Below are 13,525 nucleotides of genomic sequence, written 5' to 3'. Positions count from 1 at the left end.
GTATGTAGTATGTATTAAGAAAATTATCTATTTATTTTAGATGTTCCAATGTGATGGAGTACATAGTTTAAGTGTGCCATTATGATTCCCTGAATTTTCTTGGTGTCTGTTGTTATGTCCCCCTTTTCATTTCTAATTCACTAATTTGGATCTTCTCTCTTTGCTTTTAGTTAAATAATGGTTTGTCAATCTTATTGACTTTTTGAAATAGTCAAGTCTCTGTTTCATTGATTTTTTTGTATTCTTATTTTATTGATTTCAGCCCTGAGTTTAACTATTTCTTGTAATATACTTCTATGACATATAGTTTTTGTTTTCTTTTTTATTGTAGATTTTTAGGTTTGCAGTTAAGTTGCTTGTATGAGTTCTCTTCAGTTTTTTTGTGTTGTTATTCAGTCCTTTAAATTCTGCTTTGTTCTCCATGAATTTGGGTATGTTGTATATTCATTTTAATTTTATTGTAGTAAGTTTAAATTATGATTTTGACCCACTTACTGATTCAGTAGTAAGTTGTTCAGCTTCCATTATTTCGTAAGATTCCTCTTGTTGGTATGCTGCAATCCTTGGCAGTCTGGTAGGATGCAGGGTATTATTTTAGTTTTTTGTATCTGTTCAGTTGAATATGTGGTCAATTTTGGAGAGAGTTCCATGAGATGCTGAAAAGGAAGTATATTCTTCTGTGAGGGCGTGAATGTTCTGTAAATATCTATTAGATAAATTTGGTTTATATGTCATTAGTTCCAATATTTCTCTTTATAGTTTTTGTCTGGATTATGTCTATTGAGAGTGGAATATTAAAGTCTCTGGCTATCCATGTGTGATGGTCAGTATGTGCTATTTATCCTCTAAAATAAAAACAAATATTCTCTATGTTTGTAATTTGAAAAACTAAATCATAAAAATATAAACCAATTTATTAAAACATTATTCATTCATTGGTATACCAAAAAAGTGTAGCAAACAAATTGTTTACTATTTTATTTCTCAGTAAGTTTATGTATTATTAACATTGGATTTACTTCAAATTAATTTTGCAATTAATTTTCATATTTTTATAAACATATGTTTCAGCAGCTATTCACTATTTTCAAATATTCATACAGATGTGCACAGTCATTGGCACAGATTTTCAGCTTTTTGTTATCATTTATATATTTAGTTTAAACTTTGAAATGTACAAAAATCATTATTACATGCTCAAAGAGTTCAACATGTAATTCAACTGAGCATGGATTACAATAACCTTGAAGTGTGTTTTTCATATTCTTTCTGGCCTTTTTTCATGTATCCCAGAAATAGTTTCCAGTGCATCATATCCTAATCTGTTCCAGATATTCAAAAAGAGTTTAAAGCATTGTGTTTAATAGTATGGCAACAGTGAACAGAAGGACAGCAGGTTACCAAGAAGAGACTTGATACCCTATGAACATATACAGGGGGAAGTAATCTCCCTCAGGAACAGTCATAGGGGAGGGAAATAAGGGGAAAATGGGAGGGAGGGAAGAATGGGAGGATACAAGGGATGGGATAACCATTGAGATGTAACAAGAATAAATTAATAAAGGAGAAAAAAAACAAAAAAACAAAAAAACAAACAAACAAAAAAAAAGAATTGATAGATAATAGGACACGCACTTGTAAGGACAGTAAAAGTACAATCGAGAAAAGCAATTAGTGGTAATCATTTGCCTTAGGGCCCATATGAGTCATTCTAATTCTTACTGATGCCATCATGTACGTAAAGAGATAGTTGTATTTTTTAATGTGAAATTGAAATCGGGAATGACTTGCTTATTGTAGTGAATCATTCAAGCTGGAGAGTTCAAATAAATACAAGGTATCTGGTTTCCATTCTTTGCAATAATCCTAATGTCTTTCAAGACAGATGGAGTCTTGTCATTAAATGTTGTGTTCTTCAAATCATCCTTAACAATTAATAGGGGTTCATTGCCTTATTGGTTACACATTTTGTAGACATTGTCACAGTTTAGACTAGACAAAAAGAGTATTGAAAGATAAAGGACCTGGAAGTAGTATTACTGCCTCCTCCTCCAGCAAGCTGCAAATTGTGGATGATCTTGGACAACATAACACTTCATTCTTCAACCAGTGTTTAAACTAATCGTGTGCATAGCATGTTTAAAGTTGTAAATGGAAATAATATCTTGTATGTTCACCTACTAAATAAAATCCAATTAATGAAATATTTTTTGTGTTTGTATTCTTTTTTTCAATTTTTTATATTTTATAATTTATTCACATTACATCTCAATATTTTACAAATGATGAAGAAAGTGTTGCCAATGTGTGTTTGCTGACAATGTGATCACAAGAAGCAAAATGAACAATGTTTTAATGCCAGGTCCTAAGAGATCTTTGACATTGTATTATCATTTATTTTTTGCTTTGTTCTGGCTTCTTATTTATATATTTAGATAATGAATTATGGATAAGGATAAACAACATTGTTATGTAAAGAAACAGCAGGCATAACTTTGATGATACCATTTTTGGCAGACACATCTTAAGCACATTTCAGATAGACTGGAATAAGATGAAAAGGAAAAAACGTAGATAGCCATATAATTATTCCACATCTAAACAATGACTTCTCTATGTCTGACAGAGAAGATGACCTAGTTAATCCTGTGCCCAAAGGCAGATAAATTCCACTCTGGTATTCGTTTTTAAATCAAGTGATTATCCATATTCATTTCTTTATCTATTCTGGTGTTTTGAATTATATGTACACACACACACACACACACACACACACACACACACACACACACACACAAGGCTGAACTGGAAAGCCCTACATAGCTCAGTTTGCTATTTTCATTCCAAATTCTGTGAATAGAGTCATGTACTACAACAAGAAACATTAGACATCTGAAGACATAATTTTGCATTAAGGTATTCTTATCCTGATATACATATATGCATTATAAACATATTTACGTATTAATAATTTCCAAAATTAAAAATACAAGCAAAGACATTCTAAGAATCTTGTCTGCAAGTCAGGATTCTCAATCCAAGAAGCAGTAACCACGATGGGTTGGAGCCTGAGGGCGTCATCGAGAATAACTCAAATGAGATTTTTGATAGCTTTGATCACATGAATCTCTCAGAATTCCTCCTACATGTTATTACGCCTATGGTTTTGAGAAGTTGGCTGTCATCCAGCAGCGAGCTATTCTTCCTTGTATCAAGGGTTATGATGTAATTGCTCAAGGCCAGTCTGGGACTGGGAAAACAGAATTATTTGCCATATCAGTTCTGCAGCAGATTGACTTAGACCTGAAGGCTACTCGGGCTTTGGTTGTGGCATCCACTCGTGAATTGGCTCAGCAGATACAAAAGGTGGTTATGGCATTAGGAGAACACATGGGTGCCTTTGGTCATTTCTTATTGGGGGAACCAATGTGCATGCTGAGGTGGAGAAGCTGCAAATGCAAGCTCCCCATATCATTGTGGTCGCCCCTGACTGGGTGTTCGATATGCTTAACTAGAGATACCCGTCCCCTAAATACATCAAGATGTTTGTGCTGGATGAAGCAGATGAAATGTTAAGCCATGGGATCAAGGACCAGATCTATGATATATTCCCAAAGCTTAACAGTATCACACTGGTAGTTTTGTTGTCTGCTACAGTGCCTTCTGGCATCCTTGAGGTGACGAAGAAGTTCATTAAGGACCCCATTCATATTCTTGTCAAAATGGAAGAGTTGACCCTGGAGAATATCTGCCAATTCTACATCAATGTGTAACAAGAGGAGTGGAAGGTTGATACGTTGTGTGAACTGTATGTAACACTATCACCCAGGCAGTAATCTTTATTAATACCAGAAGGAAGGTGGACTGGCTGGCTGAGAAGATGCATGCCCGGGATTTCACTCTTTCTGCCATGCATGGAGATGTGGACCAAAAGGCACAAGATGTGATCATGAGGGAGTTCCGGTCTGGTTCTAGCAGAGTTCTGAAAACCTAGTGAGTTGGTCAGCACATTTCATAAGATAAAAAAGAAGATCTGCACTATTAATCACAGTATTCCTAAGCATATATTTATACTCAAATATTAAATGGAATTTTAATTACTTTGATGAATTATCACCAAGTTTTCCAATTTAACTGCATCAGAGAGTATAGTTGAGGCATTAATATTTTTAAGATTTGGTTAACAATCAGGTTAATAGTAAATATGCCTTCTAAAGTTATTTACTGTTTTTTAGTTCAATCATCTACTGAGAATATTATTGAACAACATAAACATCACATGGATAAATGTTTTGTTTTGTTGCTAATATTAGAGGAACATAGACTGATATATTTGATTCTGAAGCTAAACTTTATAGCTGAGACAAGATCTTAAGGATCACTGAGGCTGGGACTCCAGCCAAAGTCATTCTGAGGAATTTGTGGGAGCTGATAAAATTGATGAAAGAGTAGGTTTTTTCATTTTTGCCATGGATGGCATGTTACAATGAGTAGAACCAGAAAGGAAAGTGAAAGAAGTTACGGCAGAACCTCAGTGACTACTGTTGCTGCAGTGTCAAAAGAAACAACACATTTGACCTGGAATTCTATCTAATTCACATCTTTGGCCTTAGTAAACTTGAATGCACATTTCTAATGCAGTAAAGGAGAATCAGAAAACAAAATGGGCTATGCACAAAATTGTGGACAAAAAAGTAAAATAGCTAATGTATTAATAAGAGAGAGGAGTTAGGTTTACCTGAAGTCCAACCGGGATCCAAAAAAGATATACAGCCTTTATAGCATTATGTTGCTATCTGTTTAGACAATGATATAATTGCTTAAGTGGTACACATATTCTGTATCCTGTTGATTATGCTTAAGATGAGAACATTGTTAAGAAAACAAAGGCTTCTGACCTCAGTTTCTTCAAAACACAAAGTTGTTCTTGGAAAGTGTTTTTATGCTCTCCAAGATGTAGCAGATAGAACTGAGTTTACTTCACGTTATTCATAATTGCTTGTTGTTGTTATTCAGTTAATGGCTATATCCCTTTATGTAACATCATGGCTTTGCAATGAACAGCTTGTCCTTGTGATTGTATGCAGCTTGAATGCGTGAGAACTTCACTTATATGACATTTCTTAACCCTCACTATATAAATTGTTTGAGGCTCTGAATAAAGTTGTCTGCTGTATGAAAAAAAGAGAGAAGTATAATTACAACAGTTTTCTGTATTCTTCCATGTTATTTCTTTTTGGATTATTAAACACATTGGCCTATGGAAAAATGCCACAAATTTGCTAAGAAAGACAGTATAAAATTATAGAACATATGAAAGGGTTCTTTCATCAAATAAAACTATGCTTCTAGTTAGGTAATACTATGGTGTTTAAAATTTTAACTAATCAACTTAGTATATCCAGTCACCACATATTAAAGATGAACAAGTGAAGAAAATACTATCTAAGACAGTTTCAAGTTTCTTACTTGAAAATGAATGATAATCCTACCACTTTTTATTGGCTTCAAATACATATGTACACATAAATAAATACACATGTATATTATAAGATATATTATGAGAATATTATATATATGCGCATATACACATGTAACATTTCAATCTTTTGTTTTGGTTCACATGGTTGAGCAATGTAAGGAGACAGTGACTCTTCAGATTGGGTAGGTTGATTCTTACACTACATATATTTACTATGAAAACATGGAAGAAAATCTAAGTGTTGCCTAGTTAGATTAATTTGCTCTCTGTTATCTACAGTTGAATCATTTGAGGCAGGCAGTAGATATTTACACAGACTTGTGTGAAGGCCAAACACCTGCTTGTTGATTGACAAGACCTTAGTACTGCTGCGTCCTAGAAATTTTTCATGTAGTATTTATTTGAGTACACTCTAATATATGCACAAAGTAGATTATGAGGGTCAGTCTACAGTCAGTAAGAAGCTTAATCATGAAGTAAGCATATATACCATAAAGATAGGCCTGTTAATGGCTCCTCTAGACAAAAAAAATCAAAGTTGGACAATTTGTTAGACCCAGTGCCCTGATTTCTGTAACTATGATGGGACTCCCTTAGCTTGAAAATTAAAAAGAAGGCACATCTCCAATCACTGCATTAATTGTAAAAGTGGTTATCTTAAAAAATAAATGGTTTTATATGGGGTTGGAGAGAAATAGCTCAGTGGCTAAGGGATCACAGTTGTCTTGAAGTGGACTGGAATTGATTTACCAGCACCCAGAAGGAAGTTCACAACTGCCTACTGCTCCAGCTCCAGACCATTTTATAGTCTTCCCTAGACTCTGTATATGTTCACACAAACAAGGACACAAAGACACACAGGCACGTGTGAGTGCATGTGCACACACATATATGCACACTCACAAACTCAAACACAACTTAAAAATAAAATTGGTAAAACATATTTAATGCGGTATAAACAAAGATATTTGACTATCAGAGAAATTTGTCAAGTATCATAGACCAGACAATCCATCAATAATATACTCGACATTAAAATATGGTTTATTTATTTAAATAACAAAACACCTCTATGCCTGGTGAAGAAAGAAATGCTGAATTGCATTGTCATAACTTCATTGTGCCACCTCCAAATTGAAATACTTGAATTTTTCATAAAACCAGACTTCACTGAATAAAGGGAAATACACTTACTTAAATGATGCTGTACACTTATAGGAAGCATATAGTAGATGCCTCTTCCTGTTCTCTTCTAAAATATCCTACAATTTACTGGAGCAACTTGCAGCTGAAAAACAAAATTACATTGACTCCTCCAGAGCAATTCAACACTATCTATACAGTAATTCAATTCTCTAGGATAAAGAATGTCATAATGCTCATTAACCAAACTGTGGGCTTATGAGGGTCAGATGATTTTTTTTATTCTGTTATTTTATTATCAATATGTTTATATGCCCAATTAAAGAATATATAGTTGCCATAGAAATTGTCAGACAGAGATAAAATTCTCCATAGCACTTCCCTATGAAGTGAGGCATGTTGGTTTCCAGCTAAAGTTAAGTCTTTCCAAAAGTAGTAAATAGACACTGAAACAAAGTAGCTGGCGGCTATAGAGAAGGCAGGGTCGTTATACATTCCAAACCATTCTATGGATGAACTCTAAAGTTAAGTTTCACTTTTACCATGTTTATTGTGATAAATGATCACAGACTCTAACAGCCATTATGCAGGAATTGTTTTAGTAACTATAATGTTTTTCCCTCCATCTCCATAGCCAGAAAAATCAGAATCACAGTGGCTCCCTAAACGAATGGGACAATAAATCTTTGTTGATAAGCTTAGGATCAGGTTTCTGGGCTGTAACTTCTATTCATAGAACTTAAAGAACCAACAGGAAATGATTGTGCCTCATACTGTTCTCTATATGGTGTGTCCTGCAGACAGTAAAGAAGCAGCTTATGTGTGCCAGAATGAGACCCATATTTCACACCAATTGGGTATCTGAGGTCTGGCACTATAGGTCTGGCTGTGTCAGGATTATTCTGCCAGAAAGAAGTAAAGTTGCTGCAATGTAATTTCTCTTCTGCTGAGAAAGATACAAGATGGTTCCTGGGTCTCTGGATGCTGAAAGGAACACCCAATGTACTTAGTTATATTGCACTGACACACTTATTAAGTGGCTTGTCAAATTGCCAGTTCTGAGTCAGATATAGAGGAAAAGGGCTTTCCAGCTGGCTCTGACTAAAAATACTCAAGGACCACTTCAGGCCTCATCCTTATTAGCTTCTGAATGCGATGATGCCTAAACTGCCTGTCTAATCAGGATGATTGATGAAGACTATTGAACATTTAGTAGGTGAATCAGAGCTCAAGTTGCTTAGGGGTTGGGATAAATGTTTGATACTTATGTTGTCAGAAGTAACCATTGGCTTGTTCGTGAGCCTTGGTAAAATGTAAGCACCTGGTGACATGTAGTGAAAAAAGAAACATCTATTCACCACAGGTATGATATCAGCAATAGTCTCAAAGAAAGAATTAAACTCAACTGCATTTTCCTGAGTACTTTCTTGCAGTTGGTTTTGTTGTGTAGATTGTTTCACTGCACCATGTACATACTTTTGCCACCTTCCTTTTAGCCTCCTGATATAGTCTCATATGGATTGTTTTCTGGTGTCTTCTAAAGTAAACAAATTCGACTCAGAAGTCAAATGCCTCAACTCATCAGGGAATAAGGGAGGAACAGAAAATATCTTTGCACAGAGAAAATAGTTAAGACCTGCATTTTGTTATTAAAAATGTTATTTTTTATTTAAAATTTATTACATATATTTTACATACATATTTATATTAGTACACACACACACACACACACACACACACACACACACACATATATATATATATATATATATATATATATATATATATATAAATGTTACATTCATAGTGTTTTGGCTATTTATATTTGACAGCTTTGAAAAAAATCTTTCCTATCTTACTGAGTCTAAAATTCTGAATGCAAATCAATATCTATCATGTCTCATCATTATCAACTTAGAACACCTATTTAGACCTAAAAACATCTTAACCCCAAAACAACTAAGCTAAATTGTAAAACTAAGCTACCTGGTTTTCAACCGGTTCAGAGACTTAAGAAGGAATAAAATTAATTATCTGAGTAGACAGGAAGTGCAGGAAGGAAGCTCCCACAATGAGAAAATGACAGGAACAACTTGTGGCCTGAACAGTCACCCAACACTCTCTATAACGTTGAAACAACTTCTTCAGCCTTCTGATGCATTATATCTGACAGACATATTTGTGAGGAAGAAACTATTGAGGACTTGCTTACTGTGTCTTAGCAGAGTTTGGCCATCCACTCTGCCTGCATCCAAGCTTGCCCGTCTCTAGGCAGAATTCTGTCCGTGGTAGAAATTAAAACATTTTGCACAGTGGCTTGTTTGCCACGTTTGAGGCCATCTCCACACGGAGGTTCACTGATGCTCTTCATCTTCTTTGAGGTAGCTTGGTGTTGTGAGGCGTTAACCTATCTCACTGTCAATGAATCTTTACAGTAACAAAAACATCTTTAAATGCCATATTCTGTAGGCCTCTGAGGTTTTTGAAGACCAACATGCAAATAGGGGGTGATTCTCAGGAGGTAGGCAATGTTTCGTTCAAATGATGGGAACAGCAACACTATACTCTCAGGTGTGATCCTAGCAAGGTTAAGAAAAGTTCTACAGGAGACCGTATTGAGTAAGCCTAGGAGTCTGACTGATTTGAGTGCTCATGAAAGTCTTATTTACAGCATAAACCAGGCCCCCATCTAATATGTCTCAGATACCTCTTACCAGATCTATTTTAACATACTAGGTTCATGCCTAGGATGCTCATAGTGGCCAGAGTAGAGCAGAATCAACAGTGCTGAATATGCCACTGTAACAGTTGTAGAATTATGGCAATGCTAAATTCTCTAAATACAAATTGCAAAGATCTTGCAATACGGAACATTCTGGGAACGTCAGCAGCACCCTTACTTTCAGATTGCATTTCATGTATGTTGGAGGCATAGATCTGTAGCATTTTTTTTCTGATTGCAGTAAACATTTGTTTAGATATTTCTGTGACTTTTCTGTCTAGTCTGTTGTTGTTTAAACCATACTTTTTTTTGAGACAAGGTTTCTCTGGTCTATAGAGCAGTGGCTGTCCTGGGCTGTTTCTAGACAAGGCTGGCCTTAAACTCAAAAAGAGCTACCTACCTATGCCTCCAGAGTGCTGGGATTAAAGGCATGTGTCACCTCATCTAGCAAAACCACTCTTTCAATGGGTTTACTAACTACCTTTTTTACCACTTAGTTTTCACAGACATTTATTTTGCTCAAATTCTGTTTTTGTACCAGAAAGTGGTGGCACAGGCCTTAATCCCAGCACCCTGGAGGGAAAAGTAGGCACAAGCCTTAATCCCAGCACCCTGGAGGGAAAAGTAGGCACAGGCCTTAATCCCAGCACCCTGGAGGGAAAAGTAGGCAGATTTCTGTTTCTTCAAAACCAACCTTGCCTACAGAGTGAGTTCAGGGACAACCAGGTAATGAGAAGGAGGGGAGGAGGAGGTAAGTATATTAAATAAGTATATCTTTTCAAACATTTGAACCATTATTTCAATCTGGAGTAACATTTCTTATGTATTCTTTGAGAATTTCTTTCTTTCTTTTTTTTTTTACATTATTAATTTATTCTTGTTACATCTCAATGGTATCCCATCCCTTTTATCCTCCCATTCTTCCCTCCCTCCCATTTTCCCCTTATTCCCCTCCCCTATGACTGTTTCTGAGGGGGATTACCTCCCCCTGTATATATTCATAGGGTATCAAGTCTCTTCTTGGTAACCTGCTGTCCTTCCTCTGAGTGTCACCAGGTCTCCCCCTCCAGGGGACATGGTCAAAGTTGAGGCATCAGAGTATGTGAGAAAGTAATATCCCACTCTCCACTCTACTGTGGAGAGTATTCTGTCCATTGTCTAGATCTGGGTAGGGGTTTAAGGTTTACCGCCTGTATTGTCCTTGGCTGGTGCCTTCGTTTGAGCGGGACCCCTGGGCCCAAATTTGCCTATCATAATGTCCTACTTGTAGGCTTCTAGGACCCTCTGGATCCTTCTACTTTGCCATTCTCCCATGATTCTCTCATCTAGAGTCCCACTAGAATGTCCTCCCCTCTGTCTCAGCTTCCTGGTAAGTGAAGGCTTTCGTGGGACATGCCCCTTGGGCTAATATGCAGATATAAGTGAGTATATACCATTTGAGTCTTTCTGCTTCTGGGTTAACTCACTCATTATGATCATTTCTAGCTCAATCCATTTATCCACAAATTTCGGGAATTCCTTGTTTTTAATAGCTGAATAGTATTCCATACTGTATATGTACCACAGTTTCTGGAAAAGGGATAGCATCTTCAACAAATGGTGCTGGTCTAACTGGATGTCTATGTGTAAAAAAATGCAACTGGACCCATATTTGTCACCTTGTACAAAACTCAAATCCAAGTGGATTAAAGACCTCAACATAAAACCAGAGACACTAAGTCACTTAGAAGAAAAAGTGGAGAAGAGCCTGGAACATATTGGCACAGGAGACAACTTCCTGAACAGAACACCAACAGCCCAGACATTAATGTCAACAATTAATAAATGGGACCTCATGAGGCTGAGAAGCTTCTGTAAGGCAGGAGACACTGTCAAGAGAACAAAGCGACAGCCTACAAACTGGGAAAAGATCTTCACCAACCCTACATCTGACAAAGGTCTAATATCCAAAATATATAAAGAGCTCAAGAAATTAAACACCACCAAACCAAATAACCCAATTGAGAAATGGGGCTTGGAACTAAACAGAGAATTCTCAACAGAGGAATATCAAATGGCTGAGAAACACTTAGAAAATTTCTTAAATGTACATAGTATATTTTGATTATATCTATTCCCCTGTTTCCCCCTCTAAATCCCTATGGACTCCCTTCAACACATCCCTTACAACATTATAACTTAAAATAACAGCTTTCCAATATACACATAGTGACAATGGAGTTTTTCTGATTTTCCCATTAGGGGAGAAGATGAACATATTTTTACCTTGAGAGGAAAACAGTCAAACAAGTGAAAATGTTTGAGGTGATGCATGTTTGAAAATAACCTATGTTTTCAATGTTTAATACTTTGTTCACAGAGATGTGGAATTATTCTGTTAACCTGAATTGGTTATGTGCATAGTTAGCAAGTAGTGACACTGTATCAGAATTGATACTGAGTGATTTCTGATGTGGTGTCCCATAAAAGAGACAGAATATAGATGTAGGGTGATTGCTCAGTAGGGAATATAGTGCAAGAGAGAAAGCTTGGAATCAGCTCTTCAGAACACAAATGAACGCTGCGTGGGTATGACTTACCAGCTGCACTTCCAGAATATAGGAAGTAGAGACAGAGAATCCCAAAGAACAAGAATTGTAGCCAGAGTAGAAGCAATACATCATTCCATGGTGTATAAGGTAGAGAGAGATGAAATAAGGCACTTGGTGTCATCATCAGACCTACAAATGCACATGCACACATGGTGGTGCACATGAATACACATGTGTTCATATGCAAATGTGAGTACGAGTGCACACACACACACACACACACACACACACACACACACACACACACGCAAAAGGTAAAAATAAGAAAAATAAACTAAAGAAAAGAGACTGAGGCCTTCCATGCGTTTAAGGAAACTAATGCTCTGAGAATGCCCGAGCAACATGCACAGAGTAGGCTTGAGGTTTAATTTTACAGCACTGATTCCATGGTAGCATTCTGATAAGAGAGATTCCATTTTAATGCCCAGCCTATTAGAGCTAGCAAATACCAAGATTGAATCAATACTTGAATTCAATCGTGCATAGACTTACACAAGAACCATAAGAAAAATACGTCATTCAACATCACTCAGCTATTGGATATTTATTTCTGAATCACAATCCTTGGGAAACGGAAATGACCATTACTTTCTGGTACCATTTAACCACATGAGAACCACGGTGCAATCAATCATTAACCCACACTCTCAGATATCTTTCATGATGTGGAAACTGGACTTTCATTCATTTCTATATTACAATAGAATAGGACATCACATGAGAAATTATAATTAGATTCCCTTAAGGTGTGTATATTTCAAAATCAATGACACTACAGCTGTAGCGACATTTCTAGATTAGTGACCTTAGTGTTTCCTTTGGAATTCTTCCAGAAGGCTATCCACATTCCATAGTGTTTGGTTGATTTCAAAATTTAAGTGATTGAATAATTTGCCTACTTATTAGTGGTTTTCCAGTTTGGCTTCCTCTATCAATGATTTGCTCACTGTGTCTCATCTCCCAGTGATTAACTAACTGAGCTTTCTCCATATTTAACAATGTCTTTCAGCTTAGATTCTGTAGTTTGGATTTTCTTGCCTGCAGAGACTTCCTTTGGACTCTTCTGACTTCTTGATAGGTTAAAAATGAAACAACAAACTCTCTGGAATACATAACTCAAAAATATCTTTACTCCTTTTATTATAGTACAAAAATGCTAGTAGAGATTTTACCAGTAATGTTTTACATTATTTCTGATCATATATTTTTATGTTAAACATTACTTTTACAGAACAAAGTTCAGTTTCCACCATGAAAACCACTGATAATGCACGATTTCTACAAAAGTTCTGCTCTCTGGAAAATATAATTTGTTAAAGTAGAATATTATGAATAAATATGCTTATTTCCTCTACTTCTAATTCAGCTTTAATAACACTGGTAACTATAAGATTAAAATCAAATGCAGTTGCCTTTTCTACTTAATAAGAATGTCATAACCTCTTTTCATCTTTTATTACTAAGGTTTATCTTTCATAATCATGTTCAATCCTATGGGTACAGTATAAAGGATTTGAAGTAGCTAGCACAGCAAAAGTTCATTACAAGAGGGAACAGATCGCCAGTATTGGAAAAATAATCTAATAA

General features: G+C 35.9%; 1 pseudogene across 1 annotated transcript; it reads left to right on the top strand.

Annotated features, from left to right (window-relative positions):
- Positions 1–2,940: 2,940 nt before the first annotated feature.
- LOC311590293 (eukaryotic initiation factor 4A-I-like) lies at positions 2,941–3,994 on the top strand (annotated as a pseudogene). Its single transcript has one exon. The product of its transcript is annotated as a eukaryotic initiation factor 4A-I-like (transcript).
- The last annotated feature ends 9,531 nt before the right edge of the window (positions 3,995–13,525 follow it).

Source organism: Acomys minous (genome assembly GCF_964271855.1).
Source record: "Acomys minous genome assembly, chromosome: 19".
In the NCBI taxonomy this organism is placed as follows: Eukaryota; Metazoa; Chordata; class Mammalia; order Rodentia; family Muridae; genus Acomys; species Acomys minous.
This window is presented reverse-complemented; position numbering and strand designations above follow the sequence as displayed.